Below are 7,500 nucleotides of genomic sequence, written 5' to 3' on the forward strand. Positions count from 1 at the left end.
AGCGTCGATTCGGGCGCCTTAACTCGGCGTTTGGTTCATCCCACAGCGCCAGTTCTGCTTACCAAAAGTGGCCCACTTGGCACTCCGATCCGAGTCGTTTGCTCGCGGCTTCAGCATATCAAGCAAGCCGGAGATCTCACCCATTTAAAGTTTGAGAATAGGTTGAGGTCGTTTCGGCCCCAAGGCCTCTAATCATTCGCTTTACCGGATGAGACTCGTACGAGCACCAGCTATCCTGAGGGAAACTTCGGAGGGAACCAGCTACTAGATGGTTCGATTAGTCTTTCGCCCCTATACCCAGCTCCGACGATCGATTTGCACGTCAGAATCGCTACGGACCTCCATCAGGGTTTCCCCTGACTTCGTCCTGGCCAGGCATAGTTCACCATCTTTCGGGTCCCAACGTGTACGCTCTAGGTGCGCCTCACCTCGCAATGAGGACGAGACGCCCCGGGAGTGCGGAGGCCGCCGCCCCGTTAAGGGCGGGGAAGCCCCATCCTCCCTCGGCCCGCGCAAGGCGAGACCTTCACTTTCATTACGCCTTTAGGTTTCGTACAGCCCAATGACTCGCGCACATGTTAGACTCCTTGGTCCGTGTTTCAAGACGGGTCGTGAAATTGTCCAAAGCTGAAGCGCCGCTGACGGGAGCGATTATTCCGCCCGAGAGCATCCCGAGCCAACAGCGGCGCGGGTCCGGGGCCGGGCCAGGTAGGTCCGTCATCCGGGAAGAACCGCGCGCGCTTGCCGGGAGCCCGAGCGCCCAAAGGGGCGAATCGACTCCTCCAGATATACCGCCGGGCAGCCAGCCAGGACACCGGGGCTCTGCCCAACAGACGCGAACCGAGGCCCGCGGAAGGACAGGCTGCGCACCCGGGCCGTAGGCCGGCACCCAGCGGGTCGCGACGTCCTACTAGGGGAGAAGTGCGGCCCACCGCACACCGGAACGGCCCCGCCCCGCGGCGAGTGGAAAGGCAACCGGACACGACCCCGCCGCGGATTGCTCCGCGCGGGCGGCCGGCCCCATCTGCCGAGGGCGGAGGCCAGTGGCCGGATGGGCGTGAATCTCACCCGTTCGACCTTTCGGACTTCTCACGTTTACCCCAGAACGGTTTCACGTACTTTTGAACTCTCTCTTCAAAGTTCTTTTCAACTTTCCCTCACGGTACTTGTTCGCTATCGGTCTCGTGGTCATATTTAGTCTCAGATGGAGTTTACCACCCACTTGGAGCTGCACTCTCAAGCAACCCGACTCGAAGGAGAGGTCCCGCCGACGCTCGCACCGGCCGCTACGGGCCTGGCACCCTCTACGGGCCGTGGCCTCATTCAAGTTGGACTTGGGCTCGGCGCGAGGCGTCGGGGTAGTGGACCCTCCCAAACACCACATGCCACGACAGGCGGCAGCCTGCGGGGTTCGGTGCTGGACTCTTCCCTGTTCGCTCGCCGCTACTGGGGGAATCCTTGTTAGTTTCTTTTCCTCCGCTTAGTAATATGCTTAAATTCAGCGGGTAGTCTCGCCTGCTCTGAGGTCGTTGTACGAGGTGTCGCACGCCACACCGCCAGCCGGCTGTGCACGCTACCGAGTAAGTACCGGTATGCGAACCGCCAGGCGACGGGCGCGCATCGCACGTTTAAGGAGACGCGGCCGGCCCCACAGGCGGCCACGACACTCCCAGGTCTGCGAAGCGGGGCAAACGCCGCGCGCTTCAGTATACGTAGCCGACCCTCAGCCAGACGTGGCCCGGGAACGGAATCCATGGACCGCAATGTGCGTTCGAAACGTCGATGTTCATGTGTCCTGCAGTTCACATGTCGACGCGCAATTTGCTGCGTTCTTCATCGACCCACGAGCCGAGTGATCCACCGTCCTGGGTGATCTTTTCATAGTTTCCACTATCTCTTTCAAGACAGTTGCATAGGCGGGACTGAGGCGTGTGGCGGCCCCTGTTCCAGCGTTCAGTGTCCAACGGCCTCACGGCCGATGGGCGTCGTACGGCTCCACACCGGAGCGGACAGGCACTCGGGCGAAAGTCATTCAAAACCGGCGCCAGGCGCCAGGTGCCGCAGGCCAGCCGCTCCAGCGCTTCAGCGCTCGTACCACACAACATTGCCGTTAGTTTTGAGACGAACGCGTGGTTCCGCACGCGGCGCACGGCTACTGCGAGCCGTACAGGTAGCGTGTTGCGCGACACGACACGCACATCGAAAGACATGCAGTCTAGTCGGTAATGATCCTTCCGCAGGTTCACCTACGGAAACCTTGTTACGACTTTTACTTCCTCTAAATGATCAAGTTTGGTCATCTTTCCGGTAGCATCGGCAACGACAGAGTCAATGCCGCGTACCAGTCCGAAGACCTCACTAAATCATTCAATCGGTAGTAGCGACGGGCGGTGTGTACAAAGGGCAGGGACGTAATCAACGCGAGCTTATGACTCGCGCTTACTGGGAATTCCTCGTTCATGGGGAACAATTGCAAGCCCCAATCCCTAGCACGAAGGAGGTTCAGCGGGTTACCCCGACCTTTCGGCCTAGGAAGACACGCTGATTCCTTCAGTGTAGCGCGCGTGCGGCCCAGAACATCTAAGGGCATCACAGACCTGTTATTGCTCAATCTCGTGCGGCTAGAAGCCGCCTGTCCCTCTAAGAAGAAAAGTAATCGCTGACAGCACGAAGGATGTCACGCGACTAGTTAGCAGGCTAGAGTCTCGTTCGTTATCGGAATTAACCAGACAAATCGCTCCACCAACTAAGAACGGCCATGCACCACCACCCACCGAATCAAGAAAGAGCTATCAATCTGTCAATCCTTCCGGTGTCCGGGCCTGGTGAGGTTTCCCGTGTTGAGTCAAATTAAGCCGCAGGCTCCACTCCTGGTGGTGCCCTTCCGTCAATTCCTTTAAGTTTCAGCTTTGCAACCATACTTCCCCCGGAACCCAAAAGCTTTGGTTTCCCGGAGGCTGCCCGCCGAGTCATCGGAGGAACTGCGGCGGATCGCTGGCTGGCATCGTTTATGGTTAGAACTAGGGCGGTATCTGATCGCCTTCGAACCTCTAACTTTCGTTCTTGATTAATGAAAACATACTTGGCAAATGCTTTCGCTTCTGTTCGTCTTGCGACGATCCAAGAATTTCACCTCTAACGTCGCAATACGAATGCCCCCGCCTGTCCCTATTAATCATTACCTCGGGTTCCGAAAACCAACAAAATAGAACCGAGGTCCTATTCCATTATTCCATGCACACAGTATTCAGGCGGGCTTGCCTGCTTTAAGCACTCTAATTTGTTCAAAGTAAACGTGCCGGCCCACCGAGACACTCAATAAAGAGCACCCTGGTAGGATTTCAACGGGGTCCGCCTCGGGACGCACGAGCACGCACGAGGCGGTCGCACGCCTTCGGCTCGCCCCACCGGCAGGACGTCCCACGATACATGCCAGTTAAACACCGACGGGCGGTGAACCAACAGCGTGGGACACAAATCCAACTACGAGCTTTTTAACCGCAACAACTTTAATATACGCTATTGGAGCTGGAATTACCGCGGCTGCTGGCACCAGACTTGCCCTCCAATAGATACTCGTTAAAGGATTTAAAGTGTACTCATTCCGATTACGGGGCCTCGGATGAGTCCCGTATCGTTATTTTTCGTCACTACCTCCCCGTGCCGGGAGTGGGTAATTTGCGCGCCTGCTGCCTTCCTTGGATGTGGTAGCCGTTTCTCAGGCTCCCTCTCCGGAATCGAACCCTGATTCCCCGTTACCCGTTACAACCATGGTAGGCGCAGAACCTACCATCGACAGTTGATAAGGCAGACATTTGAAAGATGCGTCGCCGGTACGAGGACCGTGCGATCAGCCCAAAGTTATTCAGAGTCACCAAGGCAAACGGACCGGACGAGCCGACCGATTGGTTTTGATCTAATAAAAGCGTCCCTTCCATCTCTGGTCGGGACTCTGTTTGCATGTATTAGCTCTAGAATTACCACAGTTATCCAAGTAACGTGGGTACGATCTAAGGAACCATAACTGATTTAATGAGCCATTCGCGGTTTCACCTTAATGCGGCTTGTACTGAGACATGCATGGCTTAATCTTTGAGACAAGCATATGACTACTGGCAGGATCAACCAGGGAGCTGCGTCAACTAGAGCTGAGCAGCCGGCCGCCCGGGAGTGTGTCCCGGGGGCCCGCGCGAACACGCAAGCGTCCGCTCAATTATTCTGCAAACAGGAGGAGGCTGAGCTCCCCTGCACAACACACCTCGAAACCCTCTCAGGTCCCGGCGGCGCGCAGCGCCGTCCTAAGTACTTGGTCGGGTTCGAGAGAGGCGCAATCGCCCGGAGTTAGGCGAGTAGACGCTTTAGGTGCGACCACCCGTGCTCCCAACTGAGCTTGCCGCTGCCGACAGAGGCCTGGGAGCGTGCTGTCGTGGCATTGCCGGCGGGAGACAACACGCGCCACCTACGGTGACCGGCAGCTCCAACGCCGGCGCCACAGAAGGACAAAAGCCCCACTTGGGTGCCGAAGCGAACTCTCCCAGCACAGCGCACGCGCCAACACGTCCGCACAGCTGCGATACAAACCACCTGCGAGAACCGCTGGGGCGACCGAGCAGCAGACGGCGTCGCGGCGCCGAGCGCCGGGCGGCGGCGCATCCTCAGCGCACAAAGTCCTCAATCGGACCAGCACACTGCAGATGGCCACCGCGCTTCGCACCGGGCCCGCGAGGACCTACTTTGGCCGCAAGGCGCCGCGAGCAGGGGGCGCCGGCGCGCAGCTGCGCCGCCTGCCGCGTCCGTCGGCCGGCGCGCCTGCCACTGGCCGCCCCCACCAGCCGGCTGTAGCGCGTGCGCCCACGCACCGCGCTGCCAGCACGCCGGGCGGCCCCCCCTCACCGGCCGGGGACGGTCCCACCCAGCCACCGCCGCGTATCGCCTCACACCCAGATCCCCTTTCACGTTCGTGGGCATGGTGGGTATCCCTGAAACAACCGGTTAATAGCTCGACCGATCGTCGCCAACACTGATTCACCTCTAGCGAGAACAACCGCACCACAACGGGTTACCAGTTGTTCATTTGCGTAACGTCACCAGCAAACGTACACGTCCATCGCCATTTGCAACGAGTATTGCATGCCTGTGTCAGGTGTCACAACACACTACGTCTGCCCACATAGACGCAACAACATGTGCACGCCTAGAGAACACGTGGAAGGTCGACCCCGTACGTATGCGGTGTCCATTGCGCGAACGACTGTCAGCCGGCCTCTGCAGCATGTCGCAGATGTGGAACACGGTGCAACATGCTATCACGGTGTGTGAGAAGAGACGACTACGTCCGAATACACGCTCCACTACATCAACAGACTGCTCATGCTGATCGCCATCCAGGGCGTCCGTTCCTCCCACACGTCTGTATGGCGTACCACACTGCAATCCAGCTCTTATAGGGAGACGACACGTAGCTGCGTGCACAATATTTGGACTGTATGGTCCGCCGTTGCTAGGCGCAGTCGTCATACGGCCACATGTGCCACGATGTATCATTCAGTACATACGGACCAATGTGCAGTACAGTTTGTGGGTAAAGCGTACATCGGCGGACAGGTGACAGGCCGTACCACAACGTAGGCTGAGTACGTCGGCATGCGAAGGGCGTTGAACATGCAAACTTCTCACCGACCAGCTTGCGAAGGCAGGGGGGAAGGGGGGGGGGCATGTACGTCCTGCTGCTATCCACATTACAGTGTATAGCAGGAGCATGTGGAAAGTCAGCAACACCTGCAAGGTGTTTAACATGACGCGATACACAGGGGACCGGGCAGTGCGAGTAGCGAACTATATTGCGAGGGTTGCGGTTAGGCAACACTACACTAATTTAACGAGTTGCATAACAATTACAGAGCAGGTTCAGCGACAACGTGCGTCAGGTTAAGGCGCAATATAGTTTTGGTTACGGCGCACTTTAGGTTAGGTTAAGGCATATTATAGGTTAGGTTAAGGCATATTATAGGTTAGGTTAAGGCATATTATAGGTTAGGTTAAGGCATATTATAGGTTAGGTTAAGGCATATTATAGGTTAGGTTAAGGCATATTATAGGTTAGGTTAAGGCATATTATAGGTTAGGTTAAGGCATATTATAGGTTAGGTTAAGGCATATTATAGGTTAGGTTAAGGCATATTATAGGTTAGGTTAAGGCATATTATAGGTTACGTTACGGCACAACATGGGTTACGTTACGGCACAACATGGGTTACGTTACGGCACAACATGGGTTACGTTACGGCACAACATGGGTTACGTTACGGCACAACATGGGTTACGTTACAGCACAACATGGGTTACGTTACGGCACAACATGGGTTACGTTACGGCACAACATGGGTTACGTTACGGCACAACATGGGTTACGTTACGGCACAACATGGGTTACGTTACGGCACAACATGGGTTACGTTAAGGCACAAATTAGGTTAGGTTAAGGCACAAACTAGGTTAGGTTAAGGCACAAACTAGGTTAGGTTAAGGCACAACGTAGGTTAGGTTAAGGCACAACGTAGGTTAGGTTAAGGCACAACGTAGGTTAGGTTAAGGCACAACGTAGGTTAGGTTAAGGCACAACGTAGGTTAGGTTAAGGCACAACGTAGGTTAGGTTAAGGCACAAATTAGGTTAGGTTAAGGCACAAATTAGGTTAGGTTAAGGCACAAATTAGGTTAGGTTAAGGCACAAATTAGGTTAGGTTAAGGCACAAATTAGGTTAGGTTAAGGCACAAATTAGGTTAGGTTAAGGCACAAATTAGGTTAGGTTAAGGCACAAATTAGGTTAGGTTAAGGCACAAATTAGGTTAGGTTAAGGCACAAATTAGGTTAGGTTAAGGCACAAATTAGGTTAGGTTAAGGCACAACGTAGGTTAGGTTAAGGCACAACGTAGGTTAGGTTAAGGCACAACGTAGGTTAGGTTAAGGCACAACGTAGGTTAGGTTAAGGCACAACGTAGGTTAGGTTAAGGCACAACGTAGGTTAGGTTAAGGCACAACGTAGGTTAGGTTAAGGCACAACGTAGGTTAGGTTAAGGCACAACGTAGGTTAGGTTAAGGCACAACGTAGGTTAGGTTAAGGCACAACGTAGGTTAGGTTAAGGCACAACGTAGGTTAGGTTAAGGCACAACGTAGGTTAGGTTAAGGCACAACGTAGGTTAGGTTAAGGCACAACGTAGGTTAGGTTAAGGCACAACGTAGGTTAGGTTAAGGCACAACGTAGGTTAGGTTAAGGCACAAATTAGGTTAGGTTAAGGCACAAATTAGGTTAGGTTAAGGCACAAATTAGGTTAGGTTAAGGCACAAATTAGGTTAGGTTAAGGCACAAATTAGGTTAGGTTAAGGCACAAATTAGGTTAGGTTAAGGCACAAATTAGGTTAGGTTAAGGCACAAATTAGGTTAGGTTAAGGCACAAATTAGGTTAGATTAAGGCACAACGTAGGTTAGGTTAAGGCACA

At 54.6% G+C, this 7,500-nt stretch overlaps 3 non-coding genes across 3 annotated transcripts in view; all 3 read right to left on the reverse strand.

Annotated features, from left to right (window-relative positions):
* Nucleotides 1–1,529, reverse strand: part of LOC126477024 (large subunit ribosomal RNA) — a 4,225-nt gene extending 2,696 nt beyond the window's left edge. Inside the window, exon 1 of the ribosomal RNA XR_007587429.1 lies at nt 1–1,529. This exon is cut by the window's left edge and continues 2,696 nt beyond it. This is a non-coding gene — a ribosomal RNA (large subunit ribosomal RNA).
* A 188-nt stretch (nt 1,530–1,717) lies between these two features.
* Nucleotides 1,718–1,872, reverse strand: LOC126476346 (5.8S ribosomal RNA). Its single transcript, XR_007586892.1, has one exon. It is a non-coding gene; the product is annotated as a 5.8S ribosomal RNA (ribosomal RNA).
* A 351-nt stretch (nt 1,873–2,223) lies between these two features.
* LOC126476814 (small subunit ribosomal RNA) lies at nt 2,224–4,132 on the reverse strand. Its single transcript, XR_007587255.1, has one exon. It is a non-coding gene; the product is annotated as a small subunit ribosomal RNA (ribosomal RNA).
* Between the last annotated feature and the right edge of the window lie 3,368 nt (nt 4,133–7,500).

Source organism: Schistocerca serialis, chromosome 4 (assembly GCF_023864345.2).
Source record: "Schistocerca serialis cubense isolate TAMUIC-IGC-003099 chromosome 4, iqSchSeri2.2, whole genome shotgun sequence".
NCBI classification, from domain to species: Eukaryota; Metazoa; Arthropoda; class Insecta; order Orthoptera; family Acrididae; genus Schistocerca; species Schistocerca serialis.